General features: G+C 37.3%; 1 long non-coding RNA gene and 1 gene segment (V, D, J or C); both read left to right on the top strand.

The window, feature by feature from the left end:
- The window catches only part of LOC148815840 (Ig kappa chain V-III region MOPC 63-like), a 174,525-nt gene that overhangs the window by 8,051 nt on the left and 142,421 nt on the right, over positions 1-24,053 (top strand).
- LOC148815842 (uncharacterized) lies at positions 17,146-23,672 on the top strand. Its single transcript, XR_016086055.1, has 4 exons — positions 17,146-17,179; positions 18,124-18,162; positions 18,822-18,954; positions 23,421-23,672. It is a non-coding gene; the product is annotated as an uncharacterized LOC148815842 (long non-coding RNA).

The following is a 24,053-nucleotide window of genomic DNA, read 5'->3' as shown; positions in this document are numbered from 1 at the left end:
CTTACTGGGGGTTTCACGTTGCTCAATGTCTCTATTAAATTCAGTCAGGGATCAGCCAGAAACTCCTTTCTCTCATCTTTCAAAACCCTGTGATTAATGAATGATGCAAAACAGAGGAAAACTATCCATCTATTTTCAAGTCCTACCTCTGCTCCCAGCTCAGATCACATTGATTGGTCTTAAACAGGATTTATACACAGTAGAAGAAGGTGCTTTGCATACCAGAGCCACTACAGCAACTGATCTTCTCCATTTTCTACAGACAGAGGAAGACAATTTGCATAAAAGAGACACTTTGCATTGGCAGCACATGCTTCAGTGCTCTGGGAGTGTTCATAACCCTGTGAGTTTAACACTTCATGACTGAGAGCTGCCCTTCATGGCAACGGAACCCACAGCAACAATGACTTTTATCACCATCTTCCTCTGGACACTTCTCATCTGTATCCCAGGTGAGGGCTTTTATTATTATTATTTGTAATATTGAACACATCTCATCCATTCTTCTATATCTTTCTTTACAAACCGATTACTGATTTTGATTTAGAAGTCCTGCCTGTTTTAATCTTTGTTTCTTTCAGAGTCCTCTGGGCAGGTTGTGATGACTCAGACTCCTCCAGCTCTCTCTGTCCTCTCTGGAGGAAGTGTCACAATCCACTGTAAAGCCAGTAGCTCAATTACTGGGTATTATAACTACCTGAACTGGTACCAACAGAGACCTGGAGAAGCTCCAAAACTCCTAATTTATTGGGCAACTGAACGTCAGTCTGGGGTCCCAGAGCGTTTCACTGGCAGAGGATCTGGACTGGACTACAGTCTGACCATCAGTGGAGTCCAGGCTGAAGATGCAGCAGATTACTACTGTGGACAGGGTGCACATACTCCTCTCACACAGTGATACACGCCTTACAAAAACCTTCTTCAACTCAGCTGGAGCTGCTCTGTTCATAAACTGTAAACACAGGGGACTGAGGCTGAGAACAGCTGCAGAGCAGCAATACTTTGTTCAACAATGTATAGAGTTGAGGCTTGTTCATCATGGATGAAAGGTCTTACTAACTAAAACTATTTTTTTAACTTCTATGTATATGATAATCCATTGCAGAGAAACTCAAGTTATTTGTAATTTTTGTAATTTTGTCTTGTAAAAAAGTCCAAGTTGCTCATTTCTAAAATACAAATGTAATGTTTTTTTTAACCAATATTTGCAAATTATGTTCAAACCCAGCTCTGTTCAGTCCATCTGTAATAGTTATGCAACTCTTCTCAGCCTCAATCCCCTGTCCTGATTGTTTAAGCTCATTTAGAGGTGAGTGGGGTTTTTGGACAGACCTGGATAACTGTCTTACCCACAACAGCAGCTAACAGCAGTCAGACAGTAATCTAGTGCATCTTCAGGTTTCCAGGTACCAGAGCAGCTGCTGGCTGTGCAGCTGATAGAGATAGTGCCTCTTGGAACACCAGTCTGCTCTGGAGAGTCAGAACAATCTGGACTCCGAGAGGAAAGTGATTTAAAATAATTTATAAATGTTGATGGATTGTGAATATTTCCGGTATAAACAATGGAAATAACCTGAGTGTGACAGGCAGTCAGATGAGTCACTGCCTAAGAGGAGTCAGCTGTCAGTTGTTATACAAGAGTTGGCCTCTTGTCAGCAGGGTGTGAGGCAGGCAGGAGAGCTAGAGAAGGTGCACTCCTGCACTCTGTGGGACAGCCCGGTATCTGAAAGAGAGACCGAGAGAAATACAGAGAGAGAGAAGGATTCTGTCCAGTTGCACTCATTATTTTTAAGCAGCTTGCAACACTGAGAAAATACATGTGATACATTTTTCATTCATTTAACTGTCCTCAGTGACTCTAAAATGCTGGACAGTGACTGATCAACACTGTGTGTCTTAAAGTGTTCAGAGCAGCAATTCACTGACACACATGGTCTCATTCTGCTTGAAAGGCACCAGCCGTGTGGTCCTCAGTGCCAGTGAGAGTCCTCAGTAACACTAGAGGGAGCTGTGAGGTCTTTAAACTCTGTTTCTTATAATGTTACTAAATACTTTTTTGAGGGACAGTGAGATTATACTACAACTTCACAAGAGCCACTCAACACAGAGGAAAGAAATGGTGATCAGAGAATTTAGGTAATTAGGTTATTGTTTTATTAACCATAATTTAATAACACAGTTTAATGAGTGTCCAGAGGACCATACTAATCTCATTTTAATTCTACTCTTAACACCTGTGCTATGTTTTTAGCCAGTAATACCCAGGTGTTGCTCCTGTCTGGAGACCATAGACACTCTGCTGTAAGAGGTGCCAGCCCATCAGATGAGGGTTTAAATTGAGGTCCCGCCTGCTCAGTCAGTAGGGGGTCGCTGTTACTCTCTTCTCCCAGGAATCTGCTGTGTAGTGGGGCTGCTGGTGCAGAATGGCTGCTGCTCGTCTCCCAGCTGGTGCTGATCTTCAGTGCAGTGGGTCCCCTCCTGTGTGTTAAGGATCCTCTGGCATGAGAGGTGCTGTATAAAAGCAGGAATTCTCCTTCCTATTATTAACCCTCTGTCCTGGGAGTGACCATCGGGGCAGTTATTATCCTGCTCCCTCTGAACATGCAGTGTCAAGTCACTCCACACTTCACTCTGGTCTAGCTGTGTTAAGTGGATTAAGGGTTCAGCTGTTGTGTTTCATCATCTCCTACACTTTGTCCAGTACTGCTGTCCTTGTTCTGTCAGAGCAGGAGTCCTGTCTGTTCTTCTATGGGTGACAATGTGCACAGGAAAGACAGAGATACTGTACCTGACTAAGCAGCACAGGCTCTGTTTTTTTTTTACTCCTACCTTTCAATATGAGATCCCACCTCATTTCAGTGTTAGTGGATCAGTGACTGAATTTACTTCTAAAAGCCCCTTCTCTGAAAACCTTTCACAGGTTCACCCAAAGATACACATAATTAAAGACAAAACTCTCAGGTATTCAAGAAGTTGAGAGTGAAAACAGAATCCTGCCGAGGTTCAATTACAACAGAGATTAATATTTACATTTTGTGAAAACTCCAGTTTGACAGAACAAGGTATCTAACCTATCTTCAAAATTATTTTCATTAACTCAGAAAACACAGCTCTGCTGTGTAGCTGTCTATAGAGGAATTCTATGAAGGTTTTTTGATCTCCAGTGATGTGTTATAATCTGTTATCAATGAAGGCCTGTTTCCATACTCATCATGCTGTCTACACTGACCCCTGTGGCTCCAGCCCATCACACTATTACACTGAAAAAGCTCTTGCAATGCCCACAAGAGGGCGCTCATTGACAACATCAACATATCACTATTCCTGTCTCTGCATGACCTGAGTGGGTTCCAGTCTCTCAGTCTTCTTCCACTCCTCTCCAGCCCTATCAGGCTAATCTCCTTGTCTCCTGTCCTCTCTCACCCCAGGTGTATTTTATCTTCTTATACTTCTGCCTTTTTAAAACTGCCCACTTTTCACATTCCAGCCACAACATTATAGGGCAGTAATGAAAGCTGAACTATGGCAATCTTGGCTGTTCTTGTGAAGAAAGCAATGGGGCACCTTTTACATCTCTGTTTCCTTCTGTCAATTATTATATTATATTTGAACAAAGTCTGTACATTTGAGAAATTAAACTTTGCAAAGTGACAGTGCAATGAGAAATGCATTGCAATGAGAAGCAATAGAATTATTAATATTGCATCTGTATTGCCACAACAGGAGAATATTTAGGTGGTCAGACGAGGCTCAAGACAGAGAAAGAATTGAACTGCAAGGAATCTGAGATGTACAGTGCCTTGCGAAAGTATTCGGCCCCCTTGAACTTTTCAACCTTTTGCCACATTTCAGGCTTCAAACATAAAGATATAAATTTTTTATTTTATGTGAAGAATCACCAACAAGTGGGACACAATTGTGAAGTGGAACGAAATCTATTGGATTTTTGAAACTTTTTTAACTAATAAAAAAATGAAAAGTGGGGCGTGCAAAATTATTCGGCCCCCTTGCGTTAATACTTTGTAGAGCCACCTTTTGCTGCGATTACAGCTGCAAGTCGCTTGGGGTATGTCTCTATCAGTTTTGCACATCGAGAGACTGAAATTCTTGCCCATTCTTCCTTGCAAAACAGCTCGAGCTCAGTGAGGTTGGATGGAGAGCGTTTGTGAACAGCAGTTTTCAGCTCTTTCCACAGATTCTCGATTGGATTCAGGTCTGGACTTTGATTTGGCCATTCAAACACCTGGATACGTTTATTTGTGAACCATTCCTTTGTAGATTTTGCTGTATGTTTGGGATCATTGTCTTGTTGGAAGATAAATCTCCGTCCCAGTCTCAGGTCTTTTGCAGACTCCAACAGGTTTTCATCCAGAATGGTCCTGTATTTGGCTGCATCCATCTTCCCCTCAATTGTAACCATCTTCCCTGTCCCTGCTGAAGAAAAGCAGGCCCAAACCATGATGCTGCCACCACCATGTTTGACAGTGGGGATGGTGTGTTGAGGGTGATGAGCTGTGTTGCTTTTACGCCAAACATATCGTTTTGCATTGTGGCCAAAAAGTTCGATTTTGGTTTCATCTGACCAGAGCACCTTCTTCCACATGTTTGGGGTGTCTCCCAGGTGGCTTGTGGCAAACTTTAGACGAGACTTTTTATGGATATCTTTGAGAAATTGCTTTCTTCTTGCCACTCTTCCATAAAGGCCAGATTTGTGCAGTGTAAGACTGATTGTTGTCCTATGGACAGACTCTCCCACCTCAGCTGTAGTTCTCTGCAGTTCATCCAGAGTGATCATGGGCCTCTTGGCTGCATCTCTGATCAGTCTTCTCCTTGTCTGAGCTGAAAGTTTAGAGGGACGGCCAGGTCTTGGTAGATTTGCAGTGGTCTGATACTCCTTCCATTTCAAGATGATCGCTTGCAAAGTGCTCCTTGGGATGTTTGAAGCTTGGGAAATCTTTTTGTATCCAAATCTGGCTTTAAACTTCTCCACAACAGTATTACGGACCTGCCTGGTGTGTTCCTTGGTCTTCATGATGCTCTCTGCGCTTTCAACAGAACCTTGAGACTATCACAGAGCAGGTGCATTTATACAGAGACTTGATTACACACAGGTGGATTCTATTTATCACCATCAGTCATTTAGGACAACATTGGATCATTCAGAGATCCTCGCTGAACTTCTGGAGTGAGTTTGCTGCACTGAAAGTAAAGGGGCCGAATAATTTTGCACACCCCACTTTTCATTTTTTTATTAGTTAAAAAAGTTTCAAAAATCCAATAGATTTCATTCCACTTCACAATTGTGTCCCACTTGTTGGTGATTCTTCACATAAAATAAAAAATTTATATCTTTATGTTTGAAGCCTGAAATGTGGCAAAAGGTTGAAAAGTTCAAGGGGGCCGAATACTTTCGCAAGGCACTGTATTTACTGAATGACTATTAAATGTATTTGACTGTTCATAGATTTTATTTTCTGGTTAGAAACCTACCTGTGGAGGGACTCAGAGTGTGTCCTCTCTCTTTTTGCATCTTCTAAATGCTTTTTTGAAACATTCAAAACAAAACAAAAAATAATTTAATCCCTTTTTTAAATCATGGGCAACTTTATTTCTCAGGGAAATATTTTAATACAGAGACGACAGAAGGACAGTGATGGAGATCTGGAGTGGGTCCTCCCTTGTCTTTAAAGTCTTTTGTATGTCTGCTGTTCCAGTGTGCCCGCAACTTGTGACCCACTCATCTCACCAGTCCAGTAGCAGCTACACTTGTTATGTCCTCTCCTCTCTGGGGTCTCTTTGATCACCCAGGGGTAGGAGGAAGGATTGTAACACCTGTAAAAATCCTCTGACTGCACCCTGTCCCACACTGTAGAGAATAAAGACAGCACTGAGTCACTCAGCATGTTTTTCTAGGGCTTAGGGAAGTAAATACAAATAAATGATCACTATAACAATAGAAAAACAGAGTTATTAACTCATGATGATTAACGATTATCATCCTATGTCATTTGAAAACACGTTTCAGTGTTAGACTTTATTGATATTCCACCCATCCATTTTCTATCCACTTGATCCAATTCGTGGTCACGAGGGAGCCAGAGTCTATCCCAGACAGCAAACAGCACAGGGCAGGATACACCCTGTACAGTACGTGACAGCAGCCCACCACACGGTAGACACAGAAACAAACATGGTCATAGTCAAACCACTTTCCCAGAACTGAACTTTCACTCTGCAAGCAGATCAGAGCTATTTTTGTCATATAGATATGTATAAAATAAGGTTGTTTTCATACTTCAGAAAAATCTCCCTGGTCCGAGCAACTGCTATAATAACAGTCTATGGTTTACTGACCAAGGAAACCAATTTGCATAGAAGAGACACTTTGCATTGGCAGCACATGCTTCAGTGCTCTGGGAGTGTTTATAGCCCTGTGAGTTTAACACTTCATCACTGAGAGCTGCCCTGCATGGCAACAGAACCCACAGCAACAATGACTTTCATCACCATCTTCATCTGGGCACTCATCGTCTGCACTCAGGGTAAGATATTATTTCATTATTTATTTTTATTATGGGGGAAAGATATAATTGAAGTATAATACATTGGACAATGCAAAAATATAATGCTGGCAATGAAAACAAACAATATAAATATAATGATGTTTTTTTTATTTTCAGAATCCAGAGGACAGATTACTGTGACTCAGACTCCAACAGTGAAATCTGTAACTGCAGGACAGACAGTCACTGTGAACTGTAAGACCAGCAGCGCAGTAGGCAGCTGCTATTCAAGCAATGACTGCCTATCCTGGTACCAACAGAAACCTGGGGAAGCTCCTAAACTCCTGATCTACAGATGCAGCCATTCAAAATGAGCGGTAAAAACCCGCGGTACAGTAACCAACCCGCAGGGCACCGCAGGGCACCGCGGTAAGTGATTGGCTGGCCAAAATGACCGACAGGAGCACTCGTGGTGCATTGGTTGGTAGTGAAAAGATTTAATCATTTAATGTCTTTACTGTGCACATTTCAATCTGCTTAGTTTTGAATATTTATATGGAATTTTACCACTAAAGGGAAATTTTAGTAGCTAAGCATAAAAAGAAGAGGAGCATAACGCATCTGAAGGTCATAAACGATATTAATTTAGGAACATAAATATTACTGTATGTACATAAACTGTACTGTGTATGGCTGGTCTTGATAGTTTAAAGAAAAAATACACACCAGTCTTCCATTTCTCCCTAAACATTTTAAGCATGAAAGTTTTATGAAACGGTACCCAAATATGTGATTGCTGTATAGAATGAATTTTAATTTTTAAAAATTATTTAACAAGAAAATTAAGCTGTTTACATCTTCCGCCTGAGAACAGTCACCCGTTGCTACCCAACGCAGAAACACAGCCACTAACTAGCAAAGAGAGGACATTAGCTAGCCAATATGATAAAGAAATAAATGATTATTTTGTTTATTTCTTTTGCACATTTATTTGAACATTTCCATCGATTGTACAAGCACTTGGAAACTGTCCAATCCCTAGTTCATCAAGCATTTACCCGTCTGGCGCCGGTCTGTGTCTTCTAGGATATAATGCCAGCGAACTCTTGTTTTTATGTTCACTAGAAGGTTGCCACACTCAACTGCTTCGTGTTGTAGCTGTTATTCTGATTTATCTGATAGAAGGAAACAGAGTACAGTAATACCTGAGGCTAAAGACAAAGGAAAACAGCCACTACTAGACCTGAGGCTGGGAAGAGGGACATAAATGGAGACTCAAAATGAAAACAGGGCTGTACGAAAGCAGTTCTAAAGGACATAAATTGAACTTAGGACAGGTGGAACTCCCCTGTGTACTGAATAGTACACAAACCTGACAAGGATATCAAGGATATATAGTTTGAGTTTCCCTTTAAAATAAAGTGTTTGTTTTTTTTCTATAAAAGAAACATACCACTTGTAGGTTACCTGCTTCCGGTATTTGAACAGGCAACCCTAAGATAGTCAAGAAATGAAGGTATCTATCAGGATCCCAAAGCTGTCTGTGAGCAAAAGGGCTAAGGATCGTTATGTCTTTCAGCAGTGTGAAGGCTGTTGCAAGGGAACTCTCCTAAAATGGTCTGTTATGACCCCAAGTGTCTAAAGGGGTGTAACATTTAGGATAATTCTTTTGGAAGCAGGTAGGTTTTGGTGAGGGACTAGGAAGCGTGATAAGGGTAAGGAACTAGAAGGAAAGCTAATCTGACTACAAAAGAAAACCCAAAACACAGGGTCTTCAGCGTCTTCAACACCCTAGCTAACCTGCACTGACTACCCAAAACGATACAAGACAAATGGCACTCACCCGTATAAAACTAGTGTACTAATACAAAATCAACTAAGTCTGTAAAGTGTACCCAACAACCTAAACTAACCTTATATACAAAAGTTCACACTAAAACACAAGTGAACCAGGAATACAAATAAGGGAAAACAAGATTAATCAATAGGAACAGGGTACAAAATAACACAAAGGTTGAACATGTAACACATTAGGGCAAGGTAATGGCAAACAAGGATGAACACACAAACAAACAAAAGTACAAAGAAACTAACAGAAAACCAACAAAACAACAAAGCCAAAGCTATACAAAAATACACACACAAAGCAAAGCAAAACAAACCAACAAACAAAGCCGAAGCAATAACCAGAAGCGAAACAAAGCGATAACCAGAACCAAACAGGACCGAAGTCAAATGAAAGGCCTTTTCTTCCTGAAAGCCACCATGTTATATAGTGAATAAAGTGAGTTCTGATTGGCTGAGGGCTGATTGATGATGACATCATATTGAAACAGTGGTGTGATGGTTGGCCAATGGGGAAGGGAGAACAATCAAGGGTCAGCAGTGTGGCCATAACAGAAAAAACACACACAGAACACACACTGGGACGTGACATGGTCACTAAAAATATTAAAGCGCTCTTTGTCATTGAGTAGCTGTGATTCAAGAAAGGGATCTGTAACACCTATCCTAGTTGTAGCCATATCACCCTGCAACTCACAACTGGCAGCCTACTGAAACTAAGCAGGTATGAGCCTGGTCAGTACCTGGATGGGAGACCTCCTGGGAAATACTAAGGTTGCTTATTTCCAATTGGCCCTTACCAATCATGGCCTCCTAATAAACCCCATCTATGAATTGGCTTCGTTACTCTGCTCTCCTCCCCACTGATAGCTGATGTGTGGTGGGCGTTCTGGTGCACTATGGGTGCTGTTGCATCATCCAGGTAGATGTTTCACATTGGTGGTGGTAGAGGGGATCCCCATTACCTGTAAGGCGCTTTGAGTGGAGTGTACAGAAAAAGCGCTATATAAGTGTAAGCAATTATTATCCTCAGAGGAGGTTAAGGTTTAGTTAGGAAGTTAGTTAGTTAGAGTATTTCAAAAGTACAGATGATTGTACTTTTAAAGTGCAGTGTATAGTGCTGCGAGCCTGGATATTTGCAATCAAATGGTTTGAACCCCCAAAAGTGTTGCACTGAAGTAGAAGAAGAGAAGATTAGGTCAAAGGAAAAGTCCTGGGTCTCCGTATTAGCAGGTTCTTATAAGATTGTTGTGTCCAACAAAGGAGACACGATCTGGTTGTGTATGAAGCAGGTATTACTTTATTACGTATGCATACGGGAACCAAAGCCGATGAAGTACTGACTCAACTTATTGATACAAAAGGATGCTTTTTTATAATCACAAACAGAAAACCCACCCAAAACAGTTTCAGTTTCAGCTTTACACCATGCCATATATGGTGTAAAGCCAAGGCTGCTAGCCTTGGTACATGATAAACTGTAAGAATATTCTTGGGTGCCTTTTAATTATTGTTTAAGCAGACATTATGTACTTCTGTATTTTGTTAATCATGGCTTAAGCAGATATCGGGCACTCTCAGTTCTGGTCAGGCTGCCTGAAGCTGGCTCTGCCCTCATGTTTCAGGCACATAGCAGCTCACACTTAAATTGCAGTTAGTCATTTTTCATTATTCTAGCAGGATGGTTAGTAAAAATGATGTTAATAAATTGTTTACACAGTAAAAGCAAACTATTGAAATAAGAGAAATAAATGTTTGATCCCTCACCTACAAGAATAAATAATCTCAGAGGAGATAAGGTTACATCAAAACTAAGGTTCTCTGAATAGTGAAACTTTAGGTTACAATCTCACCGGGGCTGCATGATGACAGCACCGTGGAAACATTAGCCAGTTACAGATCATGGTATTCCCACAGTCCTTAAACTGATCACAAAAAAATGCAAATCATCAGTCATAGGGCGCAGAAATAACACTGGAATGGTGACAATCAACTTTTTTGTGCTACACAATTCTTGATTTGAATTCTACACTGTACACAGTATATTGTGATAGTTAGGGATGTTAATTCACTACTGGCTGGGACTTTCCACCATGAGAAAAACAAGCTACACAAATGTTCTCCTAGTATTCACTAAGTGCATCATAGAATTAATTTTTCAAGTTAATTTCAAAATCTGCAAACAAAAATCCTTAACTACCCCTCCTATAGAACCTTAATTAATTTTCAATTTAAAAAAAAATCTTAATTTGTCCTCTAATCTTGCTTCAAGATCATGAACAAAACAAAAGTCTGTACTTAGCACACTCTTTTATAGGTGAAAAACAGCTGAGAATCATTACCCAGCTACGCTGAGTTCCTTTTTCTATTTTCATTGGAACCAGGCAGAAGAAGCTAGAAAACCCAACAGATAAGGTTAGAGTGATTAGAAACTTCTCAGAATTCTTGGTCCAAAATATATTCCCTTTATGACCTGGCCCTACATCCTGTCACAGTATCCTACGATTCTGTCTGCCTTTTTAATTACTTCATTGCACTGACTGAAAGATCTAAAAGATGCTTCAGCACACGTCTATGTTTTATTACAAAACAACTAATCTGCTGTAGTTCAGAGTTTCCCATTTTGTTTTTATGCTTTATATTATTAATATACAGTATATATAAAGCTCTGCTCTTGTCTGCTTTAACTTTATCTTCCAGCCATTGCTGCTTCTACAGTGTTGGCTAGTTTATGTACAGTGCATCATTCCAAAAACATGTTTTTCACTGACTGCCTACAGTTTGTACATCAAGAATTAATCTTTTGTGAGCAAGGTGATGAACATCCTACTAAAAATCTAAATACACAATGTTCTATATGCTCTGTATGTGTATTCTGAAAAGTCGAATAGGCAAAACTAATGTTTTCTTACACTGATAATCAGCTCTACTACACCTGACCAGTCAATTAGTACAGTGCATCACAGTTACATGATCTCAACTCTTCTTTTCCTCTTTTCTTGTCTCCTAAAATAAGTTTATCATATTCAAATGGAGATTAAGGGTAACAATCAGCATATTCAACCACCACTGGCTGTTGTACAGTAGTGTATGATAAAAGGCCCTTGTTGGTGCAATGAGGTAAGCTAATGTAATGGACTTTCTTTCATTTTCTTATTTTTATATGGGTAATATAACTAGCTGAAGAAACACATAACTTCTGTATATTTTCTCAAAGCATGAAATGTATTTTTTCTTGTGCAAAACACCTCAAATTTTTAAATAGTGATATATTTGCTGTGTGTTATGCTTAGTGCTGTACGTGAAGAAGATGTTTTTTGTGTTAGTCTCAAAATAGCAATATTAATTATATTTTAGTTTATACAGAATAGTCAAATTTGTGGTGGATATGTTTTCACTCAGTTTATACATACAGATAATTTTAATATAAATTTAGTTTGCATTTTATTTTTAATGATTGCATTCAGTAAGGTTGATGTGTTACTATTAATCTTAAACTGAATTTCTGTATTTGTCAATATGGCAACACATTTTATTTAGGAAGAGCTTTGCTACATTCACATGAGGTACATTCACAACATATTTAATTATAAAATGTTATTGCTTATTCCTCTTGTAACTAAACATATCATTCATGTACACCAATATAGAGCATTTCTTGGGATGTATTACCTACTGTGTCCTAGTTTGGTTTCTGTGTTGCAGAGGAATTGATATACAGTATTTAGCAGATCACTACTGAGTTACTACAATTTACTGAATTATTCAAAAGATACAGTAAACAGGTGAAAACAGTAAACAGTAAAACTGCTGAACTAAATACTGGGGATCACCTTAGAGTGGGGAAGCAGCAAAGGATCAAGTGGAGATTAAATGGTAAACGGTACTAAAGCATTCGGTCAAAGTCCAACAGATTACGGACCGGCTTCTACCTCCAAGCAATAAGACTGCTAAACAGCCAACCTGCAGCTCCTTTAGCAAATCACCCGTAATGGCTACATGGACATACAGTTGTCATTGTATTCAGCATACTGCACTACTTAGACATAATGTATTGGATACACCCTGGACACATAGCAGCTCTATTTATATTGAGTTTTGTCTGAGTTTATTTTAGTCAATTTCTATTGCATTATTATCTATTATTATGTAACCTTTAATTTTGTGATTTTAATCCCCCTCAGTGAGCTCGCAGAAAATACATTTAATTGCCAGCAACTACTGCTGCACGCTGTATTGTTGTGCATTTGATAAATCAACTTTGATTGATTGATTGATAGATTGATTGAGATTAATTCCTAAAAACAGAAGATGAAATGAGTCAAGAGAAGAAATCTGGTGGAAGAATTCAAGTGGAAACATAAAAAAACAGTAATCTGAAATTGAACAGAAGGATTAGAAACGTTTACATTGATTACGAGTGCTAGAGAATATGAAAACTTTGAAGGATAAACTTGACTTCTGATGTCTTTCTCATATAGAAATCTTTGAACCTACGTGAAAGGACACACTCATAAAGGTCTGTGTAAATTTCTTCATGAGAAAGAAATAAAGTGGCTTCAGTGTACAGTGTTCTGACATGGTCCTTGAAATTGTAAAACATCTTTATTCGTCTCTCACCAATGTAGATGGAAAGGCACTTTCTTACAGTACACTGTACTAGTGACAATTACATTAAATACAACGCTTACATGCAACTATAAATATGATACTGTAAGTCACAGTACTGTATAAAACAAAATATATTTTTTTAATTACCTACAGTGCTCAGAATTCTTAGTGTATAAAAGTACACAGATATTATTCACTACTAAGCTCATCAACTATATTATGATATAATTGACAACCTATAAAATGTTTTTCTAGCTCACAATGGCTGAGTGTCTTATAGATATTATGGAGAGCTTCTCCTCCACCACATCAGCTAACATTTCGCACAGTTCTCCCCCTACTTTAGAATGGATGTTGTTTTTATTTGTTTTTTTATTAAAAAGCTTTACATTACCAAGCTCAAAAGGCTTCTGTATTTCAGTTTTCTAAGGCCTAAACACTTAAAAATTAGATAAAATGTAAAAACTTTCATGAAGAACACTGTGATTTTCAATAAAGCTGAAACAACAGAATCAGCCCTTGTAGATTACACTAAAAAAGAAAACAAGGAAATGAAACATTAAAGTGAAAAAGAATCAGGCTGAGCAGTGACAGTAAGACAATGAGGTGTACAGATGCAGCCATTTAGAATGTGCAAGGAGTAAGGCAGTATACTGCAGTAGGAAGTATGTTATTTTAATTGTATTATTTTTTTAATAACCTGACTCAGAACTGCACTACTCTGTAAAACGCTGAAAAGAGAAGAAAAGAAATACAACTTTTTTACCCGAAGAAGGCTCCACAGCCAAAACGTTGTGTTTCTTTTCTTCTCTTTTCAGTATGAAATAAACCTTTACTTGTTCCGTTGCAGCCTACGCATGCTGATGGAGCTACCGTCTTGAACTGCTCTGTAAAACTGCCACTTGGTGGATTGAATCATTAAAGCACCATAGCTGCATGTTGTAACAGGAAATCAGCACAGTATTGAAGGTTTATTAACCCATTAATTCTTTCCTCAACTCAACTCTCAATAAGATCCTGCACTGTATGTCATTAGACTGTATCATACAGAATTATTATTTTTTTCATTACATACAGTACAGTACACATAATTATTAGTAATTTTGCATAAATAGTAATTAGAAAATCATTTTATTGTAGGTTTTGATTATTAAAATGTTTTATTCATAGGGGCTTCAAAAATGTATATTTAAAAATAAATAAACATGATGCCAGATGAAAATACACTTTGATTAGTGACTTGAATGACTGTCCTGAACAATACTTTCCTGGTGTTCTCCTCTATCCTGTTTGTCTCAGAGTTTTAGGTAGAGGAGGGAGAAAGACGATGCTGAGGTCATCCTCTGCTGCTCCCAGTCCCTGGTGCCTGAGTCCTCTCCTGTGTCCAACTGCAGCAGTGTGTTTTCATTGGAACCAGGCAGGCTTTTAAACCCTTCTTCACAAAGACTCCTAACTCTCTCCCAGGGGGGTGAAGCTTTGTGTTGGCTGATTGTACACAGATGGCCGGTGTAATAATGCATTGATCAATTGTGCACTGTCCTTCCATAAGGCCCCCCTTGATCACAGATCCAATCAAACCGATTTGCAACCCCACACATTACCCCTCAATGGAGTGATAATTGCCTGGCACGTATGCTAAGAGCAACCTTGAACAGGGCAGAAAACAGAAAGGACATTGCATGAAGCTGAATCAGCACTAGGATGTCACTGGGCCATTAATGAAACCACCATCTACATAGCCTGTCACGATTGTAGTCCCTCCCACTTAGGGGCGTTTCGGCTCGTTCACATTTTAGTTGATTTTGTGCACCTGCTCCCTGTTCCAGCCTTACTACAAAAGCCAGACGGTCACTCTGTCCCGGGCTCTGAACTGGAACACGGACGCCCGGAGGTTCGCCTACCACCGGGTCGCCCTACGTCTGCGGCTCGGGTGGCATTCGCCTCCTAGGTGTCCTGAACCAGCCAAGTCTGGGACCTGGAGCACCTGGTTCTGTTCCCCCTTTTTCCCCCCGACCCTTCGCCAGATCCTGCTCCGGTTTTTAACTTTTTCTCGTCTGTCTACAACCCCTCGCTGGATCCTGCTCCGACTTTTAACTTTGTCTAGTTCATCTTGGATCGATCACCTGGCTCTGGACATCTACCTGAAGGACTTCCCTTCGGACTCCCCTTTTGGACAGTTCACCTGGACCACGCCCCTCGGAGCACCTTTTTCACGCCTCCCCCGTTCGTCTACCAGCCCTGTTCCTCGTCCCCTCCCTGTGTCTGTTCACTCCCTTCCGGATTTTGTTGTCTGCATAGGGTCCTGAAAGACTCTTCGTAACATACAGTAGCCCTCGACACCTGGTGCCCAAGCACCCATTCTTTCTCTCCTTAATAATTGTTCACTATGTTGTTTCCCCCTTATTATATTCGGTCACTATAATGTTTCTCCCTTAATTCCCCTTGTGTTGATCTGTTGTCCTGTTTACAAGATAAAGACTCCTCTCATGCAATTTAACTGCTTCCTACAAACTCCTGGCAATGTTTTAGAGAGGCTGCTGGGAAATGAATGCTAATGATCTCTCCTTCAATAACTTATATAATACATACTCCCTTGACCCATTTTTATTTTAATGTTGTTTTTTAACTTTTTCTTACAAAAAAACAGAACACACTGTTCTCTAAAACAGATGACAAATTGTGAGAACCACATAGTCTGTCTTGGGTATTAAAAGGAAATCTATGAAAAATAGGTATCTAAATTTGCCTCAAGTCTCTGCTGGGTGCATTGGCTGTGAAAAGGAGTTCCTTATAAGTCGTCAGGGATTGTCAAATTTGTTTTGTTATCCCACCACCACTGACCTCTAAGGCCACCTCCAGTTCCAGGTTTGTCTTAGCAAGAGACTTCTGACCGAGTAAAAGTGAGTAACTGCAGAAAATACACTAAACAACCTCACAGCCTCACTGGGGGCTATTCAGCCTGCACAGCTCTCTAGATGTATTGAAGACACTTACCAGGTAGTCTTCATGTAGTCTGTTTGTCCTCATGTTTACTGATAGATAAACAAACATTAAAATGTTTCCAAAATATCCAGAAGTGATATTTTTAGCTGCCAAAATGTATTTTGTTACATGATTTATATTCTAGATCAAGTGGTACTAAATCGATAGAGCTTTTTTTTACAATTTACAACAAATACAATGCTCTTATTATGTAATATCATTCTAAAAGGATAAACATTATAACTTTTCATACGCAACATACATATTAATTTACAAATAAATGATCAATTAAAAAATCCGCTATAAAATAAATTTTAAGTTTATTATTTTTAAGTTAGCAGAAGCACATTAAGCACATTTCCCAAAATACCCACTGTAAATTATTGAGTTAAAGACTTTGGTGCATAAAATATATATGAAGAAAGTGGAATACTGTTGTGTACTTTGTTTTCTTTTTTATATTTAGCGACCACTACCATCTAACCTAGGTCCATTAGGTATATATGACGTCATACTTCTGATTTTATTTTCCACTACCAAACTTTTCTTTTACTTGTAAAATTCCACATTAATATTCCATATTAACTTGGTTGAAGCATACACAGAGAGAAACAGATTAAATGAAGCAATGGTTTCACTAAAATCTAATGTATCACAAGTGCTACCTACAGTATCAATTGTCTTTAGGCAGTAAATTACATAACGCAATGCGACACATTATTTTTAAGGAAATTGGAAGAAATACTGTGTGTTCTGAGTGCCCGGTTCTGTATGTGTTACAGAGTGTTAAAAAGCTGTATCATAATCCACATTGGTATAGCTAGCATGACCCCCATCATACAACAATGTGTGCATAAAACGCATTGTGGGTGGGCCTTGTCAGGGCTGAAATGCAGATTAAATTTAGGAACACTGAAAGACTGTATGAAAGGAAAAATTGTTACACATAAACTGGATGAAATATGAAATGAAACAAAAACTTCAGACCTGGAAATGGACAGACTATTAAAGCGTCTCCAAAGCTAGTGACTGTGGTGACAGTGAGGCACAGTGTACAGTGCCTTTAATGGTTAAACATTACAATCAATACTGAAAGTGAAACTTAAACTAAGTTTTTTTTTAGCTGTCATCTCCTGATTGGTCCTCTGTGTTTCCTATAAATATATGTCCTATGCATCCAAAGATTAAATCATTTGGATTTTTCTGGAACACCAAACTAGGTCACTTCTTTGAAACTGGTAAGAAAAAGAAGGATTGAATACTAATAATAAATATTGATTTCTTCTCTCTGCATTAATGCTGTACTTAAATTGTTTTGCATTGCAACAGCAGAATAACAGAGATGCCTTTGTAAAGCAGATCTACAAGTACAGTAGGTTATTATAATTATTATTATTATTTGTTGTTCTTGTTGTTGTTGTTGTTGATAATCATATAAAAAGCACACAAGGAGAGGAAAGAGCAGAATTAATGCGATTACAACTAGGGTTTGGAATGCAGTAAGAATGTAAATGGGCAGACACAGAACTAATTAAATATCTTATTTTTGGGGGATATAATTCCAAAGCTTTGGGGTATAGCAAATGAAGGCCCTGGCACCCATAGTGTGTAGGTGGGCTTGTAGGACAGGAAGGAGACAAGAATTACACTAAAAATTGGGAGGTGAACAAGTGGAAACATGTAAATGCTGAGTTGCATTATTGTTTCAATGATTTAATTGCTCAATTATTATTTCAACTGAAATGATAATAATATTAGCACCAATATCAATACCAATTATCATAATATTTGCACCAAAATGACCATGCAATTGCTAAATTACATGGAACACTGTTAGTCAGAAATTACTGTAATGGTTCTATACAAAAGTGTTACTCTCACTCTCTTATTAATCTATACATATAATAAAACTTTTAATTTTCTGTATACTTTTGATTAATACAGATGAATGCAGATATTCAGAAAGATTTCATGAGGATTATAGTTTTATTCAATTAGGCACTGGTGTTTATCCCAAATTCTTAACATGGTATTCATGTCTCTTCTAAATCGCTCAAAACAACCATGTAACTGTGTATGTAAATTTGAATTCTAAACACACATACAGCACAGATTGATCATCATAAATGTCACAATATCAATGCTGATTGAATGTAACACACATAATTGTATTTCAATACAGAGATGGGTGGTTCCAAATCAAAACCAACACCATACCAAGGTAAGATTAATCTTTCATTCATAATCTACAAAAAATATTAGAACAAGAAGTTCCCTCAACAGCCAAAATATTGTTTCTTCTTTCTACTTTTCACCATGGAGTTAATCATTATTTGTTCCCTGTTTAATAAGCACTACACTTATCCTATGTAGTGAAAGATAGGGTTCTAACTTAAATGGAATTAATTAAAAAAAAACACTTCCAATTCTTGGGATATGTTGCTCTTTTATCAGAGATCACATTAAAGGTTGTTTGGCTTGTTTGAGTGAGTGTGAGTGTCTTGGAATGCATTTTATCTGTCAAACAACTGTCTGCACATCATACTCACCCCCTTACCCAGCCAACAGTGACTACAGAGAGGAACAGGGAATGGCATTAAATACTACTATGAGTTTCATGGTGCCCTAAGAACCTTCTCATTTCCTGAAACACAAGCCGAGCTCCTGGAATTCCGTCTCACCTTGATCCACCCAAGCACTAATATACCCTAATATAGGAATATTTCTGAGACATGGAGGATATTTTGATACTCTTTGGCCTGCAATTGATAATGGTGCTTTTCCTGAGTCAACAGGACCTTAGGAATACAGGAGGTTATCTCCTTCCTCCTTAAAATCCAAGCTGACCTTGTGTAAAACCAGCTCTATTTGATCTCTTAGGTTGATTTCCAAACTGGGAAATGGAAGATATCCCTCTTGAAATTATCCACAGCTACATTGTTTCCCCAGGCCTACCACTCACAACTGTAATATTTTCATTTCTCTGGGACTCTTACTTCATGTTACAGAAAAGGTATTTGTTTTTTCATGGCCCTTAACAGCTGTAATGTCACAAATATTTAACAGAGTTATCATACTGATACAAACAGTATGATAATCACACAAATGACAATACATGCAGTTTTACTATTCTTCCTATACAATAGCAAAAAGATATTTTAATATAATTATATATTAAATATATACAGTATATTAACTATATGGTATAATAATACCATAAAAAGTGAAGTTTTATGTGGATATAATATAAAACATGAAAAAAAACAATTACTGTTATTATTTTCAGTATAAAAAAGATATAAGAGAATAAATGTCAAATGCAGTTTAACAAAATATTCTACGATAAAATTAACTTTTAACACAATATTAAAAATGAAAGGTGTCTCCTCTACTGTCAGAGGTTAATTTCCAAAAAACATACATAACAAACAACAAACAAAATAAAATAGATTTGTGAAATGATCTGCTGTAATAGAAATGGCTGATCATTCACTCACAGATTAGAGACGAGTTGACGTACTGGTGATATGCGAGAACACTTTCCAGGGAGCAATTTAATCATTTAACCATAATCAAAGCCCCTAAAATAAACTTAGAGGCATCAGATGGAATCAAATATATTAACATCACTGATAATGTACACAGCTGTCTTGTTTGCACTGGGGTGAGGATAAATATACTTAATGTTCTGAGTTCTTTCTTGCATTGTCAGACTGTGAATAAATCAAAGTATTTTATTAAACAGGCATTTGTGATTTTAATCAAGATGGGGGGTAATGGGAACTCTCTATTATTCTCTCTATTATATTATAAACACCCAAAAATAAATTCAACGAAAGGCTTCGAAGAAAGAGGCGCTCTTTCCTTCTGGTTTAACAGTCTGTGCAGAAACAAAACAATCAGGTTAAACAAGAGAGTGTGGCATTACTTTTTGTCAATGAAAAAATAAAGTATTTTCATGTTGAATTAGTTGTCCTTCTTTTGGTTGGATAAACATGAATAGCATGAAGCAACACGGGGTCATTGTTATGATTTCTCTATTATTATCAAAACCCTCAAATCGTTAGATTTTGGTTATTTTGGAAACATTTTGACATGTCCCTTGTAATTGCACTGCTGTTGATATTGTAGCAATAGACAAAATGAAATGCTTGGGGTTTGTAATGTAGGGATTTCTATATTTATGTCTTTATTTAGTGGTTACATTAGTGACAAAGGCTAAACTTTCAGCTTCAGTACGCCATATGGCCGACCTTACATACATGTTTGGCCGACATTACATGTTTAAATAAACAAAAAAACAAGTCATTTATTCTTTTATCATGTCCTCTCTTTGCTAGTTAATGTTACTGATTTGATTTTTTTAGGCAAAAAACAGGCTGTTTACAGCCTGTTTCATGTTCTTCCTGAGATTGTTGAGCGCAGTGTCAAAATGTTTCCATATGAAAGGATTCATATGAAAGGCGGTGACGTCACCATGCTGGCAAGCCAGCTTTCACAACCTGTAATGTCGGCCATATGCGTTAGAATATATTTAGATCTTTAAATTAATATCGTTATTAATTTCTTTAGCATCACAACATTGTCCAATAATACCTTTCTTGTGTCTAACTTTTAGTTAAGCAGGATTTGAGCTACAGACCATAAAAAAAAAAACAGGATTAACTTTTTTCTATCTCTTTTTCACCCGCTGCGATTCTGGTGTTAATAAAATGTGTTTACAAAGAAAGTGAAATACAGTAATACTACCAGCTATATAAATACATATACAGTATTTAGATCCTTAAATTAATATTGTTATAATTTCTTTAGATACTAGATTCCATATGTGATACTAGATCTTGTTTATATTAAAGTTATATCACTGGGCAGAGGCCAGCCTCAGGACAGCACTGCTAGAGCACCACAACTTCGTAACACATGTTTTTGCATACTGTAGTTTGAGTCTTTGTGTAAGCTGTAAGTTCTTTTAATGTATTTCTTAATAAACATTTGAAACACTTTAATTTTGTAAACTTAACACGCATTCCGTACAGAAATAAAATAATGTTTTCTACAGGTGTTAAGCAGATTAGCAGGTTACTGACAAAATAGTGCACCGTGCACCACTGTGGACGTACGGAACTCAATGTGAGTTCTGTCTTGCATTGTCAGATTGTGAATAATAAAAGCATTTTATTAAACACGCGTATGCGATTTTAATCAAGATGGGGATAATGGGGACTCTCTATTATATTATAAACACCCTTAGACTGGACAAAAGATTTTTTTAATTTTTAAAAAAGAAATAAAAAATGAGATATAATATGTTCCTGCTTAACGTAGACATTGCATGATTTTAAAAGCTATAAAAACAGGTTTCGATAGTTAATAACAACTTTTTACGTGTGAAAATGGGTGATTTTTCTTCCTTGTGATCAGCTTAGAATCTTTGTGTTTCCCTCCGTATCACATTGGGCTTAACAACACCTTTTAACTGTGACTATATCCACGATATAGCACGGCCTCTCGTACCTTATTGCTTAAATAATTAAATTCTGAAAAGTAGTCATGTAGTTATCACTTAACTTTGAGCGTTTTGTGATATTTAGAAATACCAACAAATTCAATATAGTGTCGATGATATTTATTATCAGTTATAACGACAGCAGTAGCAGCTTCAAATTATTTGTTGTTATTAATAAATGATTTAGCTTTGAACAGTTGTGATATTTTGAAATATTAAAAATGTCAATATATAGTAGTGTCCATAACATTTGCCATTTTAGTTTTTCAAAGAAATGTGTATTTGTTAAAAGAAAACTCATAGCAACAGCTGGGTTAGATCCTCCAACCCCAGGCATAGAGGGCACATGCTTAAGCCATCATGCCACAGACGTAATCAGGTGGGAAGGAGTGAAACTGAAGCATACATATCCAAAGAAAGTGTACTATTGTGATAATTTGAGCTACAGTACATGAATATAATTATATTGCTAATTAATTTCTTTAGATACGTGATTCCATATTATATTCCCTATTAATCAAATTCTAAAACTATGCTTTTGTTTACTATGATAACGAGTGTATTCGCAGAAAAGGTTAAAAATTTATAGCTTTTCACAAACTTTATAAACTAATACAGTCTGAAGGAGCATGTAAAAAGTTTCCAAAATAACCACATGTAAGACTTTGATGCTTAAACTGTTTAGGAAGAAAATGGAATACTAGTGTGTATTTTTTCTTTAAACTACCAATACCAGGCATGTGCAGTTTACATAATATGTTTATGTTCCTAAATTAATATTGTTTATGACCATCAGACGCGTTATGCTCCTCTTCTTTTTATGCTCAGCTACAGTACTAAAATTTCCCTTTAGTTGTAAAATTCCATATAAATATTCAATACTAAGCAAATTAAAAGATGCTTAAATTATTGAAAATTATAATAAATTATGAAATTATTCAATCTTTTCACTAATGACCAATGCACCACGAGTGCCCCTGTCGGTCATTTTAGCCAGCCAATCACGTACCGCAGTACAACGCAGTGACTTGTGGGTAATTGCGTGTGGTACGGGTTTGTACCGTGCATTTTGAATGGTTGCATTGGTACATTTCTTAATTTAATAATAACCACATGTTTTTGTTATTATTTTTGTTATTATATTTTATAAATATGCTGCCTGCCAGTCAGTTAAGAACAGAACCAGTTAAGGACAGTACCACTGATAGACAAAAAAGTTTGCAATTTAAATAATTTTGTGTTGCTACAGTATCAAAAGCAGCATTAAGAAGCGTAAGGATATCTACTGTATAATGTAGCTCCTGAGTCTGAGGCAATAAATAAATCATTCAAAACCCTGAAAAGAGCAGTCTCAGTGCTATGATTTAAGTGGAAACCAGACTGAAATGGCTCAAACAAGTCATTGGCTATCATATAAGACTGTATTTGATGTGCAGCCACACATCTAAGGTTTTTTCTATCTAACTCCTGAGATAGAAATGGTAAATCATTTTGTCAGAATCCAAGCCTGGTGTTTTTCTATAGGAGTAATTGACATAGTCTTTAAGGCATTAAGGTATTTATACACTGTGATTTACCTAAAACATGATACACTGGAATAATCTACCGTATGTTGTACATAGCACTGATTTATAAGAAAACAATGACATCCTCTTTTTCTAAATGGTTTATGACTTTACTTCAAATTTAAAGGATACATTGCCCACTATCAGTGCCTCTACAGGGAGCAATGTGCACACTGTAAACAACAAAAAGGCTAGGAACCTCATTTTGTAATGAGCAGCTCTTGTTTTAAGTGATATTATACATGTCATGAAATGGAGAAGTATTTGAATGTATTTTTAAAGCAGTTCATGCCTCTCCTTAGTGCTGCCATTAGTCTATCACTTGTTTTTGTGTGTATGTGTGCCTCCTGCAGTTTTGTATACTGACAATGGCTGACAGTGTTACAGTATATTATCTTTTTTTAACAGATCCACTAAAAGAGGCCACCAGGAAACATTCCTTACTAGCAAAAAACAACATGGATAAGGTTTCTGAGTATTTACTGAATTAATGCATATTAGACAATCTTAAAAACATCATTACTAAAGAAAGAAGAGACTAAACAATGCTTTGTGCATGATGCATGGTATGTAGCATTAGTCCAAGTCATAAACAAGGGGCGAATGTGTAGCCAAAACTGTGTACATATAAATATAAAAAATGCAAATTATAATTTTTGAAATAGCACACTGAAAAAATATTTAAATTGGGAAAAACTTGGAAAAACTCAGTCAAAATTAAATGCTGTAAATTTGTCTAATATAACCAGCCAAAACACATTCAATAAAAATCTTAAATGTATAGATTTAAAAATATTAATGGCAATGAAATATAATGTTTATGCTTTGAAATTGTTCTTCTAAATTACATTTTCATTTAATCATTTACTTCAGTATTATCAGCAGTGAACTGACTTATAAACATTATTTGATTTCAGCTTCTATTGTAGCGTTGAAATAACAAGTTATCTTTGTTCTCTGGCACAACAAAGTAATTTTCTGGTGACAAGCTTCAGAAAAACATTTTAAAAAAAGTTGATTCCCGGGCACAACATCTATGAC

The sequence above is a fragment of the Atractosteus spatula genome, chromosome 24 (genome assembly GCF_055471065.1).
Source record: "Atractosteus spatula isolate fAtrSpa1 chromosome 24, fAtrSpa1.hap1, whole genome shotgun sequence".
Classification (NCBI taxonomy): Eukaryota; Metazoa; Chordata; class Actinopteri; order Semionotiformes; family Lepisosteidae; genus Atractosteus; species Atractosteus spatula.
Note: the sequence above shows the minus strand (reverse complement) of the source record. Positions and strands in the feature narration are given on the sequence as shown.